Source organism: Oncorhynchus masou, chromosome 23, assembly GCF_036934945.1.
Source record: "Oncorhynchus masou masou isolate Uvic2021 chromosome 23, UVic_Omas_1.1, whole genome shotgun sequence".
Classification (NCBI taxonomy): Eukaryota; Metazoa; Chordata; class Actinopteri; order Salmoniformes; family Salmonidae; genus Oncorhynchus; species Oncorhynchus masou.
In genome coordinates this window covers 52,082,453-52,108,869 of record NC_088234.1, presented here as the reverse complement: position 1 = coordinate 52,108,869, position 26,417 = coordinate 52,082,453, and the positions used below count along the sequence as shown (strand labels likewise).

The following is a 26,417-nucleotide window of genomic DNA, read 5'->3' as shown; positions in this document are numbered from 1 at the left end:
CACAGACAGCATCGTGAAGAAGGCGCAGCAGCGCCTCTTCAACCTCAGGAGGCTGAAGAAATTCGGCTTGTCACCAAAAGCACTCACAAACTTCTACAGATGCACAATCGAGAGCATCCTGGCGGGCTGTATCACCGCCTGGTACGGCAACTGCTCTGCCCACAACCGTAAGGCTCTCCAGAGGGTAGTGAGGTCTGCACAACGTATCACCGGGGGCAAACTACCTGCCCTCCAGGACACCTACACCACCCGATGTTACAGGAAGGCCATAAAGATCATCAAGGACAACACCCACCCGAGCCACTGCCTGTTCACCCCGCTATTATCCAGAAGGCAAGGTCAGTACAGGTGCATCAAAGCTGGGACCGAGAGACTGAAAAACAGCTTCTATCATAAGGCCATCAGACTGTTAAACAGCAACCACTAACATTGAGTGGCTGCTGCCAACACACTGACTCTACTCCAGCCACTTCAATAATGGGAATTGATGGGAAAGGATGTAAAATATATCACTAGCCACTTTAAACAATGCTACCTAATATAATGTTTACATACCCTACATTATTCATCTCATATGTATACGTATATACTGTACTCTCATCTACTGCATCCTTATGTAATACATGCATCACTAGCCACTTTAACTATGCCACTTTGTTTACATACTCATCTCATATGTATATACTGTACTCGATACCATCTACTGTATCTTGCCTATGCTGCTCTGCACCATCACTCATTCATATCTTTATGTACATATTCTTTATCCCCTTACACTGTGTATAAGAAATTTGTTTTGGAATTGTTAGTTAGATTACTTGTTGGTTATTACTGCATTGTCGGAACTGGAAGCACAAGCATTTCGCTACACTCGCATTAACATCTGCTAACCATGTGTATGTGACAAATAAAATGATTTGATTTATAGCTGAAGTCTCTCGGCAAGTAGTGTGGCCTGCAATTTATCACAATATACTCTACTTTAGGCGAGCAAAATCTAGAGACTTCCTTAGATTTCGTGCACCAGGTGTTGTTTACAATATGCACAGACCGCCCCCCTCGTCTTATCCGAGTGTGCTGTTCTATCCTGCCAGTGCAGTGCGTATCCATGTCGTCATTCAGCCACGATTCCGTGAAACATAGGATATTAGAGGTTTTTAATGTCACGTTGGTAGGTTATTTGTGATCGTACCTCGTCTAATTTATTGTCCAATGATTGCACGTTGGCGAGTAATATTGACGGTAATGGCAGCTTTCCCAGTCGCCTTCGCCGGGTCGGCAGGGTCCAAGACTAAAGGCCGGTTTATACTATGTCTATCTACATGTCTGATCGGTTGTCACAGTGACATAATAAACATTCTTTAAATTAAAATTGTAACACCAATAAACCCATCCATTAAAAAAATGATTTAGTATACGTCAATCTAGCAAACCAGCCAACTAAAAGCAACTTTCTAAACAATGTTTTGGTTCAGGTCTAGCTTTAACCTCTTGAAACTCCCCATCCCGGATCCGGGATTGTGACTAAGCCTCAGGCTCATTAGCATAACGCAACGTTAACGATTTCTGAAAATCGCAAATAAAATTAAAATAATGCGTTTGCTCTCAAGCTTAGCCTTTTCTTAACAACACTGTCATCTCAGATTTTCAAAATATGCTTTTGAACCATAGAAATTGACTAATTTGTGTAAGAGTATGCTAAGCTAGCATAGCATTTTGTGTAGCATGTAGCACGCAACATTTTCACAAAAGCCAGATAACCAAATAAATAAAATCATTTACCTTTGAAGAGCTTCTGATGTTTTCAATGAGGAGACTCCCAGCCACATACCAGATGCGCAGTGTTTCCTGAAAGCGTCTGTGTGTAGGAGAAATGGTTCCGTTTTCTACATTGCGCCTGGCTACCGAAACGAACCGAAAATGCAGTCACCTACAACGTGAAACTTTTTCCGGATTAACTACATAATATCGACCGAAACATGGCAAACGTTGTTTGGAATCAATCCTCAAGGTATTTTTTCACATATCTCTTCATTGACATGCAGTTCGTGGAAGCTTGCTTCTCTCTCTGTGCCCCATGGAAAAATACTGGCAGGTGACTTTTGCGCACCAATTTCGGCGCAGGACACCGGGCGGACACGTGGTAAATGTGGTCTCTTATGGTCAATCTTCCAATGATCTGCCTACAAATACGTCACAATGCTGCAGACACCTTGGGGAAACGACAGAAAGGGCAGACTCATTCCTCTTGCGTTCACAGCCATATAAGGAGATCATGAAAGACAGAGCCTCAAAAATCCTTGTCATTTCCTGGATGCCAAGTCATCTTGGTTTTGCCTGAAGCTCACGTTAAAGGGCACGCACAGAGAAGATATTTGTATTTCTGGACACGTCAGAGTGTTTTCTTTCGAACAGTAGCAATTATATGCATAGTCGAGCATCTTTTTGTGACAAAATATCTTGTTTAAAACGGGAACGTTTTTCTTCCAAAAATGAAATAGCGCCACCATAGGTGTAAGAGGTTAAATTAAGTTAGCTGGTTAGCCAGTTCATAGCTGACAACGTCGTAACTTAATGTCACGCCCTGACCTTAGAGAGCCTTTTTATTTCTCTATTTGGTTAGGTCAGGGTGTGATTTGGGTGGTCATTTTGTTTTCTATTTCTTTGTTTTTTGGCCGGGTATGGTTCCCAATCAGAGGCAGCTGTCTATCGTTGTCTCTGATTGGGAATCATACTTAGGTAGCCTTTTTCCCACCTGTGTTTGTGGGGAATAATTTATTTTCTGTGAGTGTTTGTGTATGCCACGATTGCATCACGTTCGGTTTCTGTTTACCAGGGGGTTTTTTTGTGACGGTTTCACTTCGATTAAAAAAAATTGAATTACATGCCCGCTGCACCTTGACTCATTTATGACAGGGAATTTGAAGACAGCGATCGTGACACTTAAGCTAATTTGTATGCATTATTACAGGAAAATAAACTCACAACAAGACTGTTAATGGCAAGCTATTTACAGAAAATTGTTTGCAGTTGTGCGTGTGACGAAATAAAAGCAGGGCATACTACCAGATCATTTAAAAAAAACTAGGACACTGTCTCATTCGCATAATGTTATATCCTAATTTGACTTTGGTGCAGGTCATGTTGTTCTTCACATTACCATCTCTGGTAAACACACTATATTAAATAAAAACTAAGTTTATTTGTCACATGCATAGGATACAGTAAAACGCTAGAGTGAATTGGTTACTTGCATAGTGGAGTCTTTTGTTTAGACATGTAGCTAGCTAGCTCACTAAACAATGAAACATAATCCCAACTCATAACATTACTACCATACATGAATCTACATGTAGCTAAAGCTAACCAACTAGGTTCAATGTTGGCTAGCTAGCTAATATTAGTCTATGACCAGCAATGCAAATGGATTTCTGAGATACAAATGACATTACTACAAAGATCATACACATAACGTCAGCTAGACAGCTAGCCAGCTAACGTCTGCTAGCTAGTTAACAGTACACTTTAACTGGCAATGAAAACGACTTTCTGACAAAATTATAAACGTATAATATCGGCAAATGTAGCTAGCTAGACTCTCTTACCCATATAAATGGATGAATGCTTTTCCCTCTCTGTCACGGATGTCATGGTTGCCCTTATTTGAAGATGTAATCCGGAGACAGGTGTTTTATACAATAGCTTTCTTTGTGTTATCTTTTCAACTTCCTCCGCATATTTGCAATCAAACACCAGAGTTTTTTCCATCTCCTTAGTTATTTTGCTCTGCTACATGGCTACCAGTCCGAATTTATCTCTCGGCATATCCAGCCCAACCATTATCTCAGCCAATCATAGCTAGCGGGAAGGTTCCTGACTTTTTCTGTGGCTAAAACAACTAGACTCATAATTTAACAATTGTATTCATATTAGCAGATGGGGTCCACGTTTGTTATTAAGGCACATGAAGTTCACATGTTCCGGATGGCATTTCTGACAGAAAAAAAAACCTTTTGTTGAAAAAATATATGTTTCCCTTCAAATAACTCTCCTTTGAAGTATTGACGTGTGACATACGCCTCGTCACATATAAAGGCTGTTGTCATTCTTTACGGTTACAGCTATTAATCATCAAATGCAATGTGAAATAGATGGGTATACATGCTGTAGCAAAGACATAACATTAAAATTTTAGCTGACTCAAATGCTTGCTAGGTATAATGCATGATAACTCAAAATAGGATGTTTTTGCTGCTAGCCTGCTCCTGGCTGAGCCACACAGACTCTTTAACAATGCCCCCGGTTCTACCAGGGCTTCTACAGCATGACCAACATTCAACATAACTTCTACCTTACAAAACAGTTATGTATAGTCAGCATAGATCACCATTACACTGAAGAGCTGAATGGTTTGGTCACATACAAAATAAATTACATCTGCAAGAATGCATACCAGACCTAACATTGACAGTGAAAGAGAACAAGGTATTGCACAATATAAGCCTTTTTAAAATTTCAATCCATTTTAAATCATATTGCCACCATTCAATCTCAGCTAAAAACAGCCAACCTTAAACACATCTAGTATTCAAGTCAACCACTTATCTTCTCTAAAAAAGTTATTGAACTAACAGCCGAAGTCTGTTTGAATGAAGTATCGGTGTTCACTTACCTCTTACACTTTCAGAGAGCATTTCAGTGGGTAGAATGGATCTGCTAATGGTAACAACCAGAGAGGGGTCCAGCTAGTTGTGATAAAAAAGGGAGCAATTTGCTACTTCCAACCTGGGAGTTACATTCCAATTAGAACTACATCATAGTAATCCCCAAAAATCTCAGTCCAAGCACATAAAAACATCAGTTGGAAGCAAGAACTTTAATATGCATCTTTGACCCCCATCCCATTATCTTCACACATCCCATTGTCTGAGGATGGCTGGAACCCCTTAAGCACGGACAATGTGATGATTCTTTGAACTATAGAACGTCTCTTTATGCAGGCCACTGAACTACTCCACAGTGTGTGTGTGTGTGTGTGTGTGTGTGTGTGTGTGTGTGTGTGTGTGTGTGTGTGTGTGTGTGTGTGTGTGTGAGTGACAACGCAAAGGCGGCATGATCTTTGGATCAGCTACCTCAAAGTGGTTAGACTATTCATTTAGCAAAAAATATTGTGACAATACCAAATGGACAGCCCAAGGCTTGCTCACGTGTGTAGAGATACAAAAGGGATATTGAGGGAAGTAAGACCTGCAATCACTTAGAGGTGGATTCACTCCGTATCGCCAAAGCATTGCGGAAGATACATTTTAAGAGAGAGAGGGAGCAAGACCCCACCTGGAAAATGTTAATGAAGTCTCATGATCTACCCACAATCAGCCCTGCCCTGATATGAACCCTCCCCTGCTGTCAGTAATAACCTTTGATCTTGTGCCACTGTCCCTGTGCCATGCCTCTGTTCCTACTTCAGGCCACTCCAGGTGTCAGAGTAGCACCAGACGGTCTAATGTCCCTCAGCGTCTAATTATGGGCTGATTTGATAAAGGTGCTCAACCTGAACCAGCCCTCTTGATAAACGTGGCATGTACGCATAGAAGGTTAGATCTTAATACAGCCCTGCATCTCATACAATTTCTGGGGAAATTGAAGCACGGGGGTGGTGGGGGTTAGGACAAGTCTTCCTAGCGATCCTGGATCGTCTCAGTCTCCACATCCGGACAGAGTAAAATCATTTCAGGTATCGCTGTCCACGGGTGTCATCAACTACTGGTGGAATGTCTCCCTTACATTTAACAAAATGTCATTTTGGATTGTGCGTAAGGCCATCTATCACCTTGTGTGTATTACTAACAGTAAGAGGTGAACTCACAAGGTCATATCCTGCATGTACTGTAATCTTTTGACCTCCTTATAATTGCTTCTGTCACCACATGGTTATTGTCAGCCTACCATATTTCTGTCAGTACTCAATGACCCTGACTGAAATCCCACTGGGACTATGCAAATGTTCAACACAGCATCGTGGGATATGGTCTTTGTTATGTCAGCACTCAAAAAAATAACTGAACAAAACCCAAATGTGACCATTGACAAGACCTTCAAACAGCAACATTTAAACTGACAATACCTCAAAAGGTTCGCTTTAGGGAAATATTTCTAGAAAAAAAGAAAACCCCACACGAGGTAAAACAGAAATGCTTAATTTCAATTAATAACACTGTAATATGTCTCAGACTTGTCATTGTTTAGTAATGTCTCATGCAGTGTTGCGCCAGATGAGAGGGAACCATTAGTTAGTCATGGGAGTGTTCCAACCTTGTTTAACTTGTGTTTTATAACATAAAAACACAAACATACACACATACACGCAAGCCTTCCTCGCATGAGCCCAGGGTAATAATGAAGAGGCAATGAGTCACAAGTGCAAAGTACTACTACTACTACTACTGCTACTACTACTACTACTACAACAACAATCAGAACACACAATGCTGTGAGTTATAAAATTGTCTCCAATATCTATTTGGCTCACATAGCATTTTGATGAAAAGAAAGACAAGTCCCAGTTGCACAATATGTAGAGTGAGGCCATCTTGTATACTGGTGTTTTCAGGTATTTTTTGGCCTACCCATCACTCCCTATGCTATTCTCTACTGTACATTCATAAATCTAAAGAAGTACTTCATTATATTAGAATGGACAATGTATAGCCTCGAGTTCTGTTTAGTTATCAGAGCATTATAACCTCTTTGGTTCACCTTATTAATACTGTATGTTAAGATGCATTGAGCCTCCTCTTCTCTTACTGACAATAAAGATAGAGTAATGTAAGGAAGTCCTAGTGTCATATACTGAAAACCTGGCATCATTCGCCTAGCTCCTTTGGTGCAGTCCAGAACTCTCAAACTGTGCAATGCGTACAAGGAGGAGAATGTAAGGGAATGATTTTGTCTTAGGCTATACACATTCTGTGTGTGCTGCGTTGGAGATTTAATTGAATTCCATCGCTTCATTATAAACTCAATGCCACATGTCTTCTGACTTACATTGAGATGTCTTGAGGGAGATTATACATCACTCAACTATTGACAAAATCTCCTTGTCAATAGTTATTAAGGGATAGTCTTAACAAGAGAAGAGGTTTAGCAAACCAGGGATTACACAAGTCAATGTAACCTCAGGCAGAATAGAACTCATTTAACTCAGATTCTAAACACATCCTGCTGATGTAGTCCTATACTGTGGCTTGGATGCATAGAGCATGGCAAAGGCTAGTCATATACAGTATAGGACGCCATGCAATGAATGCGACGCCTGGAACGTATACACAAAAACTCCAGCTGTGGTAATCCGCACATAAAATAAGAGCGTCTGCTAAATGACTTAAATGTAAATGTAATAAAACAAGTCACAGTGTGTCCTACCACTGTCTACCATAGTCGGAGTTATGTGCCTGTGTGGAGAAAGGGCAGAAGGTTTCTTCACATTATACAATTCAGATGGACAGACAAAGAGTAATGAATTATAGGACTGCCTTCCACAGTCAGGCCTAAACCTTACGACTTTTCACAAACTATGTTACGGGCTCCACATCCTAGCAATCTAGTAAGCCATTGCGTTCACTGTGTGGTGCCCTATGTCGGGCTAACCAAGGCTGACCACTCCTGCACTCTGGGACAAGTCACCAAATGTAAAGTTTAATGGAGACACGAATCACTCATCTCTTTTCCTGAGATGAGCACCCCTCTCCGAATATATGACCACGCATGCAGGCCTACACACAAACAACTTCGAAAGCATTGACCTATAATGTACATGTGAACCAGGGGCATTATCAGAGGCGTGGCAGCGCTACTGTCACGATCGTTATAAGGAGTGGACCAAAGCGCAGCGTGGTTTGGGTTCATCATAATTTATGTTAAATGTGAACCAGCAACAAAACAATAAAGAGTAACAAACAAACGTACAGTTTTGTAGGGCTCAAAAGCAACAATACAAAAACAAGATCCCACAAACAAGTGGAAAAAGGCTGCCTAAGTATAATCCCCAATCAGAGACAACGATAGACAGCTGCCTCTGATTGGGAACCATACCCGGCCAACAAAGAAATAGAAAACATAGAATACACATAGAAATAATAAACTAGAACACCCCCCAGTCACACCCTGACCTACTCCACCATAGAAAATAAAGGCTTTCTATGGTCAGGAGGTGACAGCGACCCTTAGTGTCCCCCCTTTCTCATTGGGTAAGAGTGCTGTTTGGATACCGGCTGTGCACAATCTCTTTAGAGGGCAGACTGGAGAAAAAGGTGCAACAGGGTGACTGTAAGCTCTGTACAGGGCTTAACAACAGGTGCAACCAACAGACAGAATGGGGGGTGGCGAACATGACAACTTGCGGGCAGTGGGTTCTGAACTACAATGACAAAAAAATAATACCAAAAAATATTTACCACCACCTGAAAGGGCACTTTGGAGCCTGGAAGGGCAAGGGGCATGTACTCTACGACAGCACCTCTTACACCCCAGGAGGTTGAAAAGGTTTGTCATGGGCCCTCAAATCCTCAAAAAGTTATACATTTTGAAAGGCTGCATCACTGCCTGGTATGGCAATAGCACTTCCCTCGATCACATGGAGCTACAGAGTGTGGTGTGGACAGCCAGTACATCACTGGGGCTAGCCTCCTGCCATCCAGGAAATCTATATTAGGCGGTGTGGAAGAAAGGCTCGGAAAATCTTTAAAGACTCCAACCACCCAAGCCATAGACTATTCTCTCTGCTTCCGCATGGCAAGCGGTACCGCTGCATCAAGTCTGGCAACAACATGCTCTTAAATAGCTTCTATCCCCAAGCAATAAGACTGACAAATAGCTAACAAAATTGCTACACGGATGATCTGAATTTACCTTTTATCTTCATTGACCTTTAACTGTATCTATGCAGACTCAGAGGGCCCTACACACTCACACTCATTCCATCATCTGCTCACTCAAAGTATATGCACATACAGTGCATTTGGAAAGTATTCAGACCCCTTGACATCTTCCACATGTTGTTATGTTACAGCCTTATTCTAAAATTGATTAAATTGTTTATTTTCCTCATCAATCTACACACAATACCCTATAATGACAGGTTTTTAGAAATGTATAAAAAAATTAAAACTGAAATTACAGCGATTACAGTCTCAAGTAATCTTGGCAGACACGTTTGGGGAGTTTCTCCCATTCGTCGCTGCCGATCCTCTCAAGCTCTGTCAGGATGGATGGGGAGCGTCGCTGAACAGCTATTTTCAGGTCTCTCCAGAGATGTTCAATCAGGTTCAAGTCCGGGCTCTGGCTGGGCCACTCAAGGGCATACAGAGACTTGTCCCGAAGCAACTCCTGCGTTGTCTTGGCTGTCTTGAGTTGTTGTCCTGTTGGAAGGTGAACCTTCACCCCAGTCTGAAGTCCTGAGAGCTCTAGAGTAGGTTTTCATCAAGGATCTCTCTAACCTTTGCTATGTTTATCTTTCCCTCGACCCTGACTAGTCTCCCAGTCCCTGCCACTGAAAAACATTCCCACAGCATGATGCTGCCACCACCATGCTTCACAGCAGGGATGGAGCCAATCTTGGTTTCATCAGACTAGAGAATCCTGTTAATCATGGTCTGAGAGTCTTTTTGCAAACACCAAGCTGGCTGTCATGTCCTTTTTACTGAGGAGTGGATTCCATCTGTCCACTCCACCATAAAGGCCTGATTGGAGGAGTGCTGCAGAGATGGTTCTCCTTCTGGAAGGTTCTCCAACTCTCCAAAGAAGAAATCTGGAGCTCTGTCAGAGTAACCATAGGGTTGTTGGTCACCACCCTGACCAAGGCCCTTTTCCACTGATTGCTCAGTTTGGCCAGGCAGCTAGCTCTAGGAAGAGCCTTGTTGGGTTCAAACGTCTTCCATTTAAGAATGATGGACGCCACTGTGTTCTTGGGGAACTTCAATGCTGCAGACATGTTACCCTTCCCCAGATCTGTGCCTCAACACAATCCTGTCTCCTGAAAATTCCTTCGACCTCATGGCTTCGTTTCTTCTCAGACACGCACTTTGAAATGTGGGATCTTATATAAACAGCACCTGATGTCACAGGAAGGCCAAAAAGATCATCAAGGACAACAACCATCTGAGCCACTGCCTGTTGTGAAAAACTGAGTTTAAATGTATTTGGGATGGTGTTCTTCGGCTTGCAAGCATCCCCCTTTTTCCTCCAAACATAACAACGGTCATTATGGCCAAACAGTTCTATTTTTGTTTCATCAGACCAAGGGACATTTTTCCAAACAGTACGATCTTTGTCCCCATGTGCAGTTGCAAACCGTAGTCTGGCTTTTTTATGGCGGTTTTGGAGCAGTGGGTCTTCCTTGCTGAGCGGCCTTTCAGGTTATGTCGATATAGGACTCGTTTACTGTGGATATAGATACTTGTGTACCTTTTTCATCCAGCATCTTCACAGGTATTTTGCTGTTGTTCTGGGATTGATTTGCACTTTTCACACCAAAGTACGTTCATCTCTAGGATACAGAAAGTGTCTCCTTCCTGAGCGGTATGACAGCTGCGTGGTCCCATGGTGTTTATACTTGTGTACTATTGTTTGTACAGATGAACCTGGTACCTTCAGGCGTTTAGAAATTGCTCCCAAGGATGAACCAGACTTGTGGAGATCTACAATTTTGGATGATCTCTTTTGATTTTCCCATGATGTCAAGCAAAGAGGCACTGAGTATGAAGGTAGGCCTTGAACTACATCCACAGGTACACTTACAATTGAATCAAATGATGTCAATTAGCTAATCAGAAGCTTCTAAAGCCATGACATAATTTTCTGGAATTTTCCAAGCTGTTTAAAGTCACACTCAACTTAGTGTATGAAAACTTCTGACCCACTGGAATTGTGATACAGTGAATTATAGGTGAAATAATTTCTCTGTAAACAATTGTTTGACAATTACTTGTGTCAAACACAAAGTAGATGTCCTAACTGACTTGCCAAAACTATAGTTTGTTAACAAGAAATTTGTGGAGTGGTTGAAAAACAAGTTTTAATGAATCCAACCTAAGTGTATGTAAACTTCTGACTTCAACTGGATATACTGTATTCTATACTATCTATTGCAATTTAGCCTATGCACTCTGTCATTGCTCATCCATATATTTATATATTCTTATTCTATTCCTTTAATTAGATTTGTGTGTATTAGGCATTTGCTGTGAAATTGTTTGATATTACTTGTTAAATATTGCTGCACTGTCGGAACTAGAAGCACAAGCATTTTGCTACACTCGCAATAACATCTGCTAACCATGTGTATGTGACCAATAAATTTGATTTGATTTGTGTGCCTTTCCAAATCAAGTCCAATCAATTGAATTTACCACAGGTGGATGCCAATCAAGTTGTAGTAACAGCCTAAGGATGATCAATCGAAACAGGATGCATCAGAGTTCAATTTCGAGTCTCTTAACAAAGGATCTGTGCATACATTAAAAAAAATCTGTATTCATTTTGTCATTATGGGGTATTATGTATAGATGGATGAGAACAAAAACAATGTAATTCATTTTAGAATAAGGCGTTAACGTAACAAATTCTGGGAAAAAGCCAAGGGGTCTGAATACTTTCCGAATGCACTGTACATTTCTACTGACTCTACACACACCAGTGGTGACCTGTCATTCAGGGCAGGTGGGGCAGAGGCTGTTTTAGAGGCTGTTTTATATATATATTTAAATATAGTAACAGTCACAAGTTTGGACACACCTACTCATTCCAGGGTTTTTCTTCATTTTTACTATTTTCTACATTGTAGAATAATAGTGAAGACAACAAAACTATGAAATAACACATGAAAATAACACACTATGAAATAACAAACCAAAATATATTTTATATTTGAGATTCTTCAAAGTAGCCTTTGCCTTGATGACAGCTTTGCACATCCTTGGCATTCTCTCAACCAGCTTCAATTAACAGGTGTGACTTGTTAAAAGTTAATTTGTGGAATTGTTTTCCTTCTTTTTTTTAATAATATGTTTATTATTTTACAATAAAAAATCAAATAAAAAAGACAGCAATACTAACAATGACATTCATTGTACTGTTGAATGGGATGGCCAATTTAGAGGACAAAACAAAACTTAACTCACACATACACAAAATAAAACAAAATCCTATTAGGTGGTACATGTATATGAAGACAGCATATAGTCATTACAAGCAGTGTAGTTAAGTCAAAAATAAATGTTGAGTGGAGTACAGCACAGAGTAGCAGCAGATCGTCAACCCAGTTATGAAGCGGGACTAGACCATTTATCCAGCATCGGCTGCCATATTTTGTAAAACATTGGACTTCTATTGGAGGTATTGTATCAAATCTTTTCCATATGTATTACATTCCCTAAATCCCGTAATCACATGTAAAAGGTAGGTACAGTCTCCAGTTTCCAAAATTGCAATATGGCAAATAGAGTACAAAGAGAGACAGCTTTCCCTTCATGATTATTCCCATCAACTGTACCAAACAGAGCAGTCAATGGGTCTGGGGCTAGAACTCTATCAAAGACTCTAGATAAATAATAAAAAATGAGAGCCCAGTAAACATGTAACTTAGGACATGTCCAGAATAAGTGGGTCAACGTCCCCTCATCCTGCTTGCACCTCTCACACAGTGGTGAGGTGTCCGGGAATATTTTATGCAGTTTTACTTTTGAGTAATGTAACCTGTGTATCACCTTAAACTGTACAAGGTTGTGTCTGGCATTCACTGAACTGTGGTTTATATTCCTGAGAGCTTCTACACAGTCCTCATCTGAGATTTCTGACCCAAGTTCTTGTTCCCAAGCCCTTTTAATGGTGTCTGTGGATACTTCTATGTGGGCCTGTAGCACATCATATAGTCTAGAGACCGACCCTTTTGAATGGGGTTTGACAAGGATCAAGCTATCTAATGTAGGACTATTTGGCTTCATGCCATACTGTGGGATATGTGTCCTTACGAAATTCCTGATTTGGAGGTATCTGAAAAAATGTGTTGTTGGCATGTTGAACTTTCCCTGTAATTGTTGAAATGAAGCTAACTATGTATAGATTACCAATTGTTGTGAGCCCCTTCTCCCTCCACTGTGAAAACACCACATCATCCAATGCGGGGTGGAAAGCATGATTCAGGCAAATCGGGCTGCCAATGTATACAGTGGGTATGTTAAGAAAATACCTCATCTGTTTCCAGATCCTAAGCGTATGACAAATGACTGGGTTAGAGTCATAAGTGGATTTTTTCACATATGATGGGCTATTAACAAGTGCAGGGAGTGAGGAACGTTGACAGGAGGCCAGCTCAATCAAAAGCCATGCAGGCATATCCTTCTGTCTCATCGCAGGTAAGCTTTCCCTCCAGAAAGACACAATGTTCAGATTAGCAGCCCAATAATACAGTTTAAAGTGAGGAAGGCCAAAGCCCCCCCTCTATTTTGTACTTGCATAAATGCTTCTTTGAAATTTGGCTGCCTTGTTATCCCAGAAAAATGGAGTTACTATTGAATCCAGTTTCTTAAAATAGCTTTGTGGTATGGAATTGGGTAGACATTGGAAGAGGTAAAGAAACCTGGGTAGGACAACCATTTTAATAGCGTTTAATCGACCAACCAAGGAGATAGGCAGAGTTTTCCAAAAATCTATATTTTGTTTAAGCTGATATATTGTCATGTCCCAATTCGCTTTCAATAGCTGATCAAGGTCTCTTGTCACTACAATGCAAAGGCTTGTGAACTTGTCCATCACTGTTCTAAACGGGGTAGATTGCAGAAATTGCATATCCACAGGCCGTGAAATTGGCATCAACTCACTTTTTTGCCAGTTTATCTTGTAGCCAGAGAAGGAACCAAATGTGTTTATCAAGTTAAGTAAGGGTGGAATAGAAGTTTTAGGTTTGGACAAAAACAAAAGAACATCGTCTGCATATAGGGCAATTTTGTGCTGTGTGTCCTTTATTTTAACAGAAGCTATATCGGCACATGCCCGAATGCGAGTAGCAAGGGGTTCCATGGCTATAGCGAAGAGAGCAGGCGAAATAGGGCACCCCTGTCGGCACCCCTTGAACAAGCGGAATGACTACGACATTTCTTGATTGGTTACCACGTACGCCATTGGGTGTGCATAAATAATTCTTATCCAATTAATAAATTCCTTTCCGAACCCGAAGTGCTCCAGAACCGACATCATATATTTCCACTCAATCCGGTCAAACGCCTTCTCTGCATCAAGAGCTATTACCACTGCCTCAACCTTATGATCATGATACATTACGTTGAAAAGACGTCTCAAATTGTAGTGTATATGTCGACCCGGGATAAAACCTGTCTGGTCTGGGTGTATGACGTCAGAAATATATGTTTTCAATCGGTTTGCCAATATCTTTGTCAACACCTTGTTTTCTATGGGGAGTAACGACACAGGGCGATAAGACGACATCTCCATGGAATCTCTATCTTTTTTCAAGATCAGTGCCATTGTAGCCTCATACAGTGTTTGCGGGAGTTTGGCATTTTCTTTGGATTGTTTAATCATTTTTATTTTATTTTTTATTTTATTTAACCTTTATTTAACCAGGTAGGCTAGTTGAGAACAAGTTCTCATTTGCAACTGCGACCTGGCCAAGATAAAGCATAGCAGTGTGAACAGACAACACAGAGTTACACATTGAGTAAACAATAAACAAGTCAATAACACAGTAGAAAATAAGTGTCTATATACATTGTGTGCAAAAGGCATGAGGAGGTAGGCAAATAATTACAATTTTGCAGATTAACACTGGAGTGATAAATGATCAGATGGTCATGTACAGGTAGAGATATTGATGTGCAAAAGAGCAGAAAAGTAAATAAATAAAAACAGTATGGAGATGAGGTAGGTAAAATTGGGTGGTCTATTTACCGAAAAGACTATGTACAGCTGCAGAGATCGGTTAGCTGCTCAGATGTTTGAAGTTGGTGAGGGAGATAAAAGTCTCCAACTTCAGCATTTTCTGCAATTCGTTCCAGTCACAGGCAGCAGAGTACTGGAACGAAAGGCGGCCAAATGAGGTGTTGGCTTTAGGGATGATCAGTGAGATACACCTGCTGGAGCGCGTGCTACGGGTGGGTGTTGCCATCGTGACCAGTGAACTGAGATAAGGCGGAGCTTTACCTAGCATGGGCTTGTAGATGACCTGGAACCAGTGGGTCTGGCGACGAATATGTAGCGAGGGCCAGCCGACTAGAGCATACAAGTCGCAGTGGTGGGTGGTATAAGGTGCTTTAGTGACAAAACGGATGGCACTGTGATAAACTGCATCTAGTTTGCTGAGTAGAGTGTTGGAAGCTATTTTGTAGATGACGTCTCCGAAGTCGAGGATCGGTAGGATAGTCAGTTTTACTAGGTAAGTTTGGCGGCATGAGTGAAGGAGGATTTGTTGCGGAATAGAAAGCCGATTCTGGATTTGATTTTCGATTGGAGATGTTTGATATGAGTCTGGAAGGAGAGTTTACAGTCTAGCCAGACACCTAGGTACTTATAGATGTCCACATATTCAAGGTCGGGTGCAGGCAGCGAACGGTTGAAAAGCATAAATTTGGTTTTACTAGCGTTTAAGAGCAGTTGGAGGCCACGGAAGGAGTGTTGTATGGCATTGAAGCTTGTTTGCAGGTTAGATAGCACAGTGACCAAGGACGGGCCGGAAGTATATAGAATGGTGTCGTCTGCGTAGAGGTGGATCAGGGAATCGCCTGCAGCAAGAGCAACATCATTGATATATACAGAGAAAAGAGTCGGCCCGAGAATTGAACCCTGTGGCACCCCCATAGAGACTGCCAGAGGACCGGACAGCATGCCCTCCGATTTGACACACTGCACTCTGTCTGCAAAGTAGTTGGTGAACCAGGCAAGGCAGTCATCAGAAAAACCAAGGCTACTGAGTCTGCCAATAAGAATATGGTGATTGACAGAGTTGAAAGCCTTGGCAAGGTCGATGAAGAAGGCCGCACAGTACTGTCTTTTATCGATGGCCATTATGATATCGTTTAGTACCTTGAGCGTGGCTGAGGTGCACCCGTGACCGGCTCGGAAACCAGATTGCACAGCGGAGAAGGTACGATGTGATTCGAGATGGTCAGTGACCTGTTTGTTGACTTGGCTTTCGAAGACCTTAGATAGGCAGGGCAGGATGGATATAGGTCTGTAACAGTTTGGGTCCAGGGTGTCTCCCCCTTTGAAGAGGGGGATGACTGCGGCAGCTTTCCAATCCTTGGGGATCTCAGACGATATGAAATAGAGGTTGAACAGGCTGGTAATAGGGGTTGCGATAATGGCGGCGGATAGTTTCAGAAATAGAGGGTCCAGATTGTCAAGCCCAGCTGATTTGTATGGGTCCAGGTTTTGCAGCTCTTTCAGAACATCTGCTATCTGGATTTGGGTAAAGGAGAACCTGGAGAGGCTTGGGCGAGTAGCTGCGGGGGGGGCGGAGCTGTAGGCCGAGGTTGGAGTAGCCAGGCGGAAGGCATGGCCAGCCATTGAGAAATGCTTGTTGAAGTTTTCGATAATCATGGATTTATCGGTGGTGACCGTGTTACCTAGCCTCAGTGCAGTGGGCAGCTGGGAGGAGGTGCTCTTGATCTCCATGGACTTCAGTGTCCCAGAACCTTTTGGAGTTGGAGCTACAGGATGCAAATTTCTGCCTGAAGAAGCTGGCCTTAGCTTTCCTGACTGACTGAGTGTGGTTCCTGACTTCCCTGAATAGTTGCATATCACGGGGACTATTCGATGCAATTGCAGTCCGCCACAGGATGTTTTTGTGCTGGTCGAGGGCAGTCAGGTCTGGAGTGAACCAAGGGCTATATCTGTTCTTAGTTCTGCATTTTTTGAACGGAGGAAGTTACTTTTAAATTAAAGAGTCCTTCCAGGATACCCGGGCCAGGTCGATTAGGAAGGCCTGCTCACAGAAGTGTTTTAGGGAGCGTTTGACAGTGATGAGGGGTGGTCGTTTGACTGCGGCTTCGTAGCGGATACAGGCAATGAGGCAGTGATCGCTGAGATCCTGGTTGAAGACGGCGGAGGTGTATTTGGAGGGCCAGTTGGTCAGGATGACGTCTATGAGGGTGCCCTTGTTTAGAGATTTAGGGTTGTATCTGGTGGGTTCCTTGATGATTTGTGTGAGATTGATGGCATCTAGCTTAGATTGTAGGACTGCCGGGGTGTTAAGCATATCCCAGTTTAGGTCACCTAACAGAACAAACTCTGAAGCTAGATGGGGGGCGATCAATTCACAAATGGTGTCCAGGGCACAGCTGGGAGCTGGGGGAGGTCGGTAGCAGGCGGCAACAGTGAGAGACTTATTTCTGGAGAGAGTAATTTTTAAGATTAGTAGTTCGAACTGTTTGGGTATGGACCTGGAAAGTATGACATTACTTTGCAGGCTCTCTCTGCAGTAGACTGCAACTCCTCCCCCTTTGGCAGTTCTATCTTGATGGAAAATGTTATAGTTGGGTATGGAAATCTCAGAATTTTTGGTGGCCTTCCTGAGCCAGGATTCAGACACGGCAAGGACATCAGGGTTAGCAGAGTGTGCTAAAGCAGTGAGTAAAACAAACTTAGGGAGGAGGCTTCTGATGTTGACATGCATGAAACCAAGGCTTTTTCGATCACAGAAGTCAACAAATGAGGGCGCCTGGGGACATGCAGGGCCTGGGTTTACCTCCACATCACCGGCGGAACAGAGGAGGAGTAGTATGAGGGTGCGGCTAAAGGCTATCAAAACTGGTCGCCGAGAGCGGTGGGGACAGAGAATAAAAGGAGCAGATTTCTGGGCATGGTAGAATATATTCAGGGCATAATGCGCAGACAGGGGTATGGTGGGGTGCGGGTACAGCGGAGGTAAGCCCAGGCACTGGGTGATGATGAGAGAGGTTGCATCTCTGGACATGCTGGTTATAATGAGTGAGGTCACCGCATGTGTGGGAGGTGGGACAAAGGGGGTATCAGGGGTAAGAAGAGTGGAACTAGGGGCTCCATTGTAAACTAAAACAATGATAACTAACCTGAACAACAGTATACAAGGCATATTGACATTTGAGAGAGACATACAGGGAGGCATACAGTAATCACAGGTGTTGAATTGGGAGAGCTAGCTAAAACAGTAGGTGAGACAACAACAGCTAATCAGCTAGCACCACAACAGCAGGTAAAATGGCGTTGACTAGGCAGAGAGGGTCGGATTAACTAAACACAGAGACTGAGTGCGGCTGGGGCCGACAGATAAAACATAAACAAGCAGAATGGAGTACGGTGATTAATCGACAGTCCAGCATGCATCAGCTATGTAGCCAGGTGATCAGTGTCCAGGGGGCAGCGATGGATGGAGCAGGGAAGCTGGACTGGCGAGTATTATCCAGGTAAATAAAAACTGTCTGGCTGTGCAGAAGGTAAAGCCGCTAGCAGTGGCTAACCATGGCTAAATAGCTTGTAGCTAGTTAGCTTCCGGAGGTTCTTGAATGTGTTCTAAAAATGAAAAATAACAGCAGATTCCGTATCACATTGGGTGAGGCAGGTTACCGGGAGGTATAATCGAGTTAAAAATCGAAAAGAGATTGAAAGTAAATGTGGGTCCAGTGAGTGGTTGGGCTGGCTGGGGACGCGGCGATTCAGACAGTTAGCAGGCCTGTGCTAACAAGCTAATAGTTAGTAGGCCGGGGCTAAACAAGTTAGCAGTTAGCAGACAGGGGCTGAGCAAGCTAGCAGTTAGCAGGCCGAATTAGCAAGCAAGCAGATAGCAAGGGGTTGAGTCTGTTTATGCCTCTTCATGCGGTGACATCGATAGACCGGTTGTGGGTCCTGATATTGTAGCCCAGGAGTATGCTTGGTGGTAGCACAGGAGCTCTGGCCGGGCTAGCTTCAAGCTCAGTGGATGGAAACGCTAGCCAGGAGTAATCATCCGGGGTTGTGGTTAGCTAGTTAGCTCGTTGTGAAGATCCAGATGAGAATGTTCCGTTTGCGGTGGGAATCCTTGGATAAAAATAAAAATAATAGGTCCGTTATGCTTTGGTTAGAGTCGCGTTGTTCGAACTGGCGAGTGCTTTCCGAGCTAAAGGTTAGCTGAAGACCGCTAGCAATGGTTTGCTGACTGATAGCTGGTAGTTAGCTGGCTAGCTTCAGTTGAGGGGTTCCGGATCCGAAGTAAATATATATACTTTAGAAAAAAAGCAGATCCACGCTACATTGGGTGAGGCGGGTTGCAGGAGAGTATTTAGATGTTGAGGTTTCGCAAAATGTTTTAAAGGATATGCGAAGAAGAATGTTTAAAAAAAACGATATATAGAAGGGACACGACACGACAAGACGTCCGACTGATACGCCATCTTGGATGCATTCACAACATAAGTGGCGATAGACTGGCGCAGTACTTCTTATAGAATTCTATTACATATCCATCGGGCCCAGGGGCCTTGCTGTTTGGAAATTGTGCTATCGCTGTGTTAATTTCCTCCAAAGTTATCCCTGCATCGAGTGCAGAAGCTGCCCCCCTGTCTACTTTAGGAAGTACACATTCAGCAAGAAAGCGTTCCATAGTTTGTGGATCAGTAGCATCGCATTTTGATTGGTATAGCTCTGAGTAAAACTGCGCAAAGCATTTATTAATATCCTGCGGATCTGTTACTATTTTACCCTTCTTGTCTTTTATTTTGTGAATAGCTCTAGATGCCTGTACATGACTTAGCTGTCTTGCTAATAATTCATGTGGTTTGTCACCCAGTTCAAAATAACTTTGTTGCGTTCTAGCAAGTAAAGAGCCCACTCGTTTCGAAAGGATGGTATTGTATTCATATTTTAACTTTGTGATCTTCTCAAGGACTGTATACCAGGAATTTGTCCTAAAATTTGTCCCTAACTCTTTCAATTTCTCTTAGCCTAGTATTAGCGAGTTTCTTCCTCTGTGATGTATAAGAAATAATGTAACCTCTCATCACAGCCTTTAGAGATTCCCAAATGGTGGAGTCGTCAACATCCCCCGTGTCATTAGTTCCCGAGGAAAAAGGCAATCTGCTCCTTCAAATACTGACAAAAAGCCTCATCTTTCAGCAGGTATGCGTCTAAGCGACACAGTCGCCGACCTGTCGACATATTGTCGCGTTTCAGCACCATGGACACAGGAGAGTGATCCGTAATTAGAATAGGGTGATAGGTAACCGACTCAGCTGCTAAAATTAGTTTGGAGTCCAACAAAAAATGGTCAATTCTGGAATATGATTTATGAACTGATGAAAAGAAAGAGTAATCTCTGTCTGTTGGGTGCGTCAGTCTCCAAATATCGACAATGTTAAGGTTTGTCATCAATGTATTTAGACACACACTGGCATTTGATTGTTGAAGTGACATTGATAGCTGTTTATCTAAAAGAGGATCTAACGTACAGTTAATGTCCCCTCCAACAATAACACTTGTATCCGAGATATTTGGTATGTCCTTAAATACCCTTTGAAAAAATAATGGATCATCGAAGTTGGGTCCATATAAATTGACCAAGGTTACTGGTTTCGAATTCAGTGTACCAGCCACAATAATATACCAACCATTAGGATCTGAAATCGAGGATGAGTAAACAAACGGAATGTTTTTCCTTATCAGGATTGCTACCCCTCTCGCTTTTGCATCAAAGTTAGACTGGTATATCTGACCGATCCAGCCGACTCGTAGCTTGGCCTGAGCGGAGCGTTTAATATGAGTTTCTTGAAGAAACATTATGTCAGCACCCAGTGATTTAAGATGAGAAAAAACCTTAGCTCGTTTCACCACATGCCCTAAGCCATTACAGTTCCAGCTGACTATCTTTATTCCACCTGGTCTACTCTGTGCTCTGTCACTATGTGGCATTTCTTATTTTAGAGCAAATTGTTGCTGTCATACAAAACTCAGAAGAAAAACGTCCCGCCGTGCGGGAGCTTGTCATGCCACCTGTACTAATAATAAACGTGAACATAAAACACATACCCCATCCCCCCTCCCGTCCCTTTACTGAGTGACTTCCCCAACCGAAGCACTCCTTGGCTAACACACAAACCTTAGGGTGTCTAGACATACAGCTTGAACTAACTCATCATTTATAGATGCTCCACATATACGCTAATATTAAATAACAGTTAACACTTAACTCTCACGTTCGGGGGTGAGTGGCGCTAAAACATGATGTGCCAAACAATGCTATATTAGCCACAACATCTCACCAATCATAAGTCCCAAATTCTGATCTTCTAATCGAAAAGCCTTAGTCCGGAAATCCAAACACATTCCTGGCCTGTATTTGGTCATTTAGTCGGCTGACACAGCCGTTCTGTATCCTCAGCCAGGGAGCTTGCTTGTCAAGAACCGATCGGCCTCTTTTGGGTTGTCAAACGTACATGTTGATCCTTCGACTGTCACCTTAAACCGGGCTGGGAAGAGGAATCCATATCGGATGTTGGCCGCCCTGCATTTGTTGCGTACCTCATCATACTCTTTCCGTTGGTTCCTCACCTCCAAGGTAAGATCTGGGTAGAAAGACACCCTGGCTCCGTTGAAGTTAAGGGGGAACTTTTGACTAGCCAGCTTGAGGATGAGATCCCTGGTCTGGGGATAGTGCAGCCGTACAATGAATGGCCTTGGTGGCCCGCCCTTGGCCGGCTTCGTTGCCTGAGATCTGTGTGCGCAGTCGATCAGGATGGCCATTTTGAAGTGTTCACTCCCCAGCAGGGCCGGTATCAGCTCCGAGACAAATTCAGTGGGTTTCCCTTTCTCAGTGTCCTCCTGGATGCCACATATTCGGATGTTCTGGCGTCTTGATTGCGACTTGATCATTTCCAGTCGGGCTTTCAGGGTTTTGTTGTAATTTTTGAATATTGCACACTGTTTTTTCTATGTCCTGTAGCCTGGCCTCGTGATCGACTGTTGTCTGCTCAACCTCATGCACCCTTCACTGAGTTGCCTTCACAGTTTCGGCCAAAGTCCCAATACTCTTTGAGATATCAGCCAACCTTGTGTCCACCTTCTTGCTTGGTGAGTTTATGGCAGCCAGTATGTCACTTTGCGTAGGCTCTGTGGGGGACTCTTGGAAGCTAGCCTCTTCAGCTAACTCCTCGTGGGTTGGCGACGTTGAAATTGGTTCGCTGTCTATCTCATTCAAGTTATCTTGTTTAGCGCTCCCTTTTCTGGTGCCTTTTCCCTTTGTCATATGTGTTTGAAGATCTAGGTTGTGAGAGGTTAAGATAAAAACTAATTTCTTTCAAATTGGAGCGGAGCTCTAGCAAAGCATGTCTACTCCATAGCACGCTCTCTAGCGCCCCCTTGTTTTCCTTCTTAATGCATTTGTGTTGTGACAAGGTAGGGGTGGTACACAGAGAATAGCCCTATTTGGTAAAAGACCACGTCCATATTATGGCAAGAACAGCTCAAATAAGCAAAGAGAATTGACAGTCCATCATTACTGCCAGGATCGGTGTCCCGTCCACGGGAGTCTTGAGCTAACGTAGGCTAATGCGATTAGCATGAGGTTGTAAGTAACATGAACATTTCCCAGGACATACTATAGACATATCTTGATTGGCAGAAAGCTTAAATTATTGTTAATCTAACTGCACAGTCCAATTTACAACAGCTATTACAGTGAAAGAATGCCATGCTATTGTTGGAGGAGAGTGCACAGTTTTGAACATGAAAAGTTGCAGCCCAAATACATGCTTCACAGAATTCAAGTAACAGACACATCTCAACATCAACTATTCAGAGGAGACTGCATGAATCAGGCCTTCATGATCTAATTGATGCAAAGAAACCACTACTAAAGGACACCAAGAAGAAGAAGAGACTTGCTTTGGCCAAGAAACATGAGCAATGGACAATAGACCGGTGGAAATTTGTCCTTTGTTCGGATGAGTCCAAATTTGAGATTTTAGTTACACCCTTTGTCTTTGTGAGACGTGGAGTATTAGATCAACGGCTGATCTCCACATGTGTGGTTCCCACCATGAAGCATTGAGGCGGATGCGTGATGGTGTGGGGCCTTTGCTGGTGACACTGTCTGTGATTTTTTTAGAATTCAAGACACACGTAACCAGCATGGCTACCACGGCATTCGTCATCTATATGCCATCCCATCTGGTTTTGACTTTGTGGGACTATCATTTGTTTTTCAACAGGACAATGACACTACAATGTCACTATTATGTCTTCACTACAATGTAGACAATTGTAAAAATAAAGAAAAAGCCTGGAATTAGTAGGTATGTCCAAACTTTTGACTTTTTATTTTTTGAAATGTTCATGTTTTTTTGGCACTAATACGTGACACATATCAGTTTGCAAACAATTAAACTTCTTCAAGATCACTGTCCCTGCCACGGGACAGTTGAGCTAACGTTAGGCTAATGCGATTAGCATGAGGTTGTAAGTAACAAGAAAATTTCCCAGGACATATATTTGATATTGGCAGAAAGCTTAAATTCTTAAACTGCACTGTCCAATTTACAGTAGCTATTACAGTGAAAGAATACCATGCTAGTTAGTCAGAAATCGCAAATTCAACAATGAGTAGTTTGGAAGGAATCAGTGGCTAACTGCAAGCGTCGCAAATGAATCACTATTTTGCTTCCCCTACCTGCTATTTGGTGGAGAGGGTGTGTGGTCCAAGTCTGGGTTTAAGGGTCTCTTTCCAAGCTTAAAATGATTAACATTCACAAGCAACACCATGAACCAGAAAAGGTTGAATACATTGGCCATGCTGTCAATCCATCATGACTTCTGCAACGTTAAAAACACCTGGAAACCGACAACTGAGCTCCGACTAGGAAAATACGTTTTTTAACGGTCATCCAACTCGGAATTCCAAGTTAGGAACTCTGACCTCCTCTAGTGTTCCGACCTGAAGATCACTGACGTCATGATTCAATCTAGTTAATTTCCGAGTTCCCGATTGTCTTGAAAGCCCCGTAAATTCAGAGAATGCCAGTCTAAGTTACATGACTAAATTTACCCACAAGAAGGACTTCCGCACCACCTTCCTGTTCAAGTGAGCACAGCACAATGGTCAGTCCAAAAATATATTGTATGCTGCTACATATATTATGTACTATGCCAGGGAGATATGTATACTGTAGCAGAGAAAGTAATACTAAGTGTATGTTGTGTAGTAATCTATTAGTAGCCCATGTGCCTCGCCCTAATAATTTGGTCACATTCCCCCTCATAATTTAGCCTGCTGTTTGACTTGGTGGTGCAAATGTAGCCTATAGCCTGTTTTTAGAGAAATGTCATTGTCAAATATTTTAAGAGCTTTCATTGTCTGCTCATATGCCCCCTTTATTTATCCTATGGTTCTGAATTGTTGTACAGGGAGAATACTATAATGCCCATGCTCTGAATTATGTCACTGTACATTTAAAAAGTGCTGAACAAATAGTTATACAGACTACGTCGTCTTAGCTTGCACATTAATGTCTTAATCGAAATTACGGATTACCTCTTATCTGCTCATCGTTCCCTTATGCCATAGTTTGTACATCTCAATTGTCCGTAAAAAACATTTGTTTAAGCAGGTCAGCCATATCAGCTATGTTTTTTAAAAAGGCACTAAATGAGGCTGAATGAACTCTTTCGCTGCCAGACAAGGCTCCGCTGATAGCCAGGTGTAGCGGTGGTAAAGATAGCTCTTCGGTTGGGACAGCTTTATGTCGGCCCTAACAGTTTGTGGGCACTGTTTGTCACCGTTATAGTGCAATTGATATATTGTTTAGTGTTGTGACTTTGCTGGCATGCATAAAACTTTGCTGGCTTGCCACACCAAGATTTAAATGCTAAAATCGCCACTGACACACATGCACACCCACTCACAAACAAGTTGCTGGTACTGTTTATCTTAAATCATGTTGCCTAGTTACGTTACCCCATACATATCTACCTCCATCAGTCCAGTATCCCTGCACATTGTAAATATGGCATTGGAACTAACCCTGTATATAGATAGTATGCTTACTTATTAATTTCTTCACATTTCTTCTTATTTCTCGTGTTTTTTTTCTAGTATTACATTATTATTGATTGTCATTGAGTATTACATTGTTGGTCTTTTGAGTTTGCAAGTAAGGCATTTCACTGTACTTGTGCATGTGACATTAAAACTTTAAACTGAAACTTTAAACCTGATCTGTGCACATGGCTCCATGCACATCAGAGTGACACAGTTGTATCAAATTTTCGAAATAAATAAACAGTATCTAAATATTTATCAGAAAAAAAGACGAATGGAAGGTAGCTGCCAGGAATTGGGCTGCAGAAGGTGTGTGGCTGTTCAATCCACAGGCGAGAGAGAGAACGAGAAAGAGCGAGAGAGAGAGAGAGAAAGAGAGAGACCTGACCCATGCGCGTGAAGGCGCTATATAGCTCCTTGACTCAGTGGAGAAATGTGTGATTTTTGGATGCTTCGCATAAAACAAAAGCGCTGATCATTCGACTCCGGGGGACATGACGTCCTTAAAGCAACTGCTTATCGTGAAACAACGCTTGGTTTTGCCTGCAGCTACAGTTTACAGTAAAACATTAACAGTATATCACCCTTGCGTAATCCAATGTGAACGCTGATGCACTCAGTGTGATTTAAAACTTCACTTTCAAGAGATTAACGGAACGGTAGTCTTCCCTGGGTAGAGTAGTTTAACCATGGTGACGCAATGTCAATGATGAAATATAGTGCTAATAATTATTAACACGTTAAAATGGTTTATTACTGGCATCCCCCTATACTGAATTCATTATACACTGCATTTAGTCATTTTATTTGAAAGGACTAGACTAGATCATAGAACCACACACAACAAACACAATAGTTTATATAATCCTATATATTACAAAGGCTGCAGGCTACAAACATTCCAATACATTTCAATGACCTCTACACATTATTCCCTTACTGAAGTCCAAATATTACGACGGTCATATCAAACGTAAAATCATTTCTTACCATGTTGTCTCCAAAAGCACCCAAATCCTATTCCGATTGTCACAGAAGCCAACTGACACTAGAACACATCCTCACACAAGCACATCAGCCCTCGACCGCCCCCTGTCTCTCGCCTACACTTAAAAGGGAAACTCGGTGGCCAGAAATAACAACTATTGTACGAGTTAGTATATTTCTGTTGGCAAGCACGAATATGAAGCATCGAAACTCTGCTGCGCACAGCACATCGCTTACAGAAATCAACTACTCGTTGAAATGCAGACGCGCTCTCTCTCTCGGCCTGAGCAAATGCTCATGACGTTAAGTAGTAATCGTATTACGCGGGGCAGTAAAGGTGAAGTCGGGTAAATCTGTATTTTCCCTCTGTCCACGTCGT

At 42.4% G+C, this 26,417-nt stretch overlaps 1 protein-coding gene across 1 annotated transcript in view; it reads right to left on the bottom strand.

Annotated features, from left to right (window-relative positions):
* LOC135511025 (protocadherin-15-like) overlaps positions 1–26,093 on the bottom strand; it is a 278,688-nt gene extending 252,595 nt beyond the window's left edge. Inside the window, exon 1 of the mRNA XM_064932482.1 lies at positions 26,042–26,093. The gene's annotated coding sequence lies outside the window, so the exon portion shown is untranslated. The remainder of the gene's footprint in view (positions 1–26,041) is intronic.
* Positions 26,094–26,417: the final 324 nt, after the last annotated feature.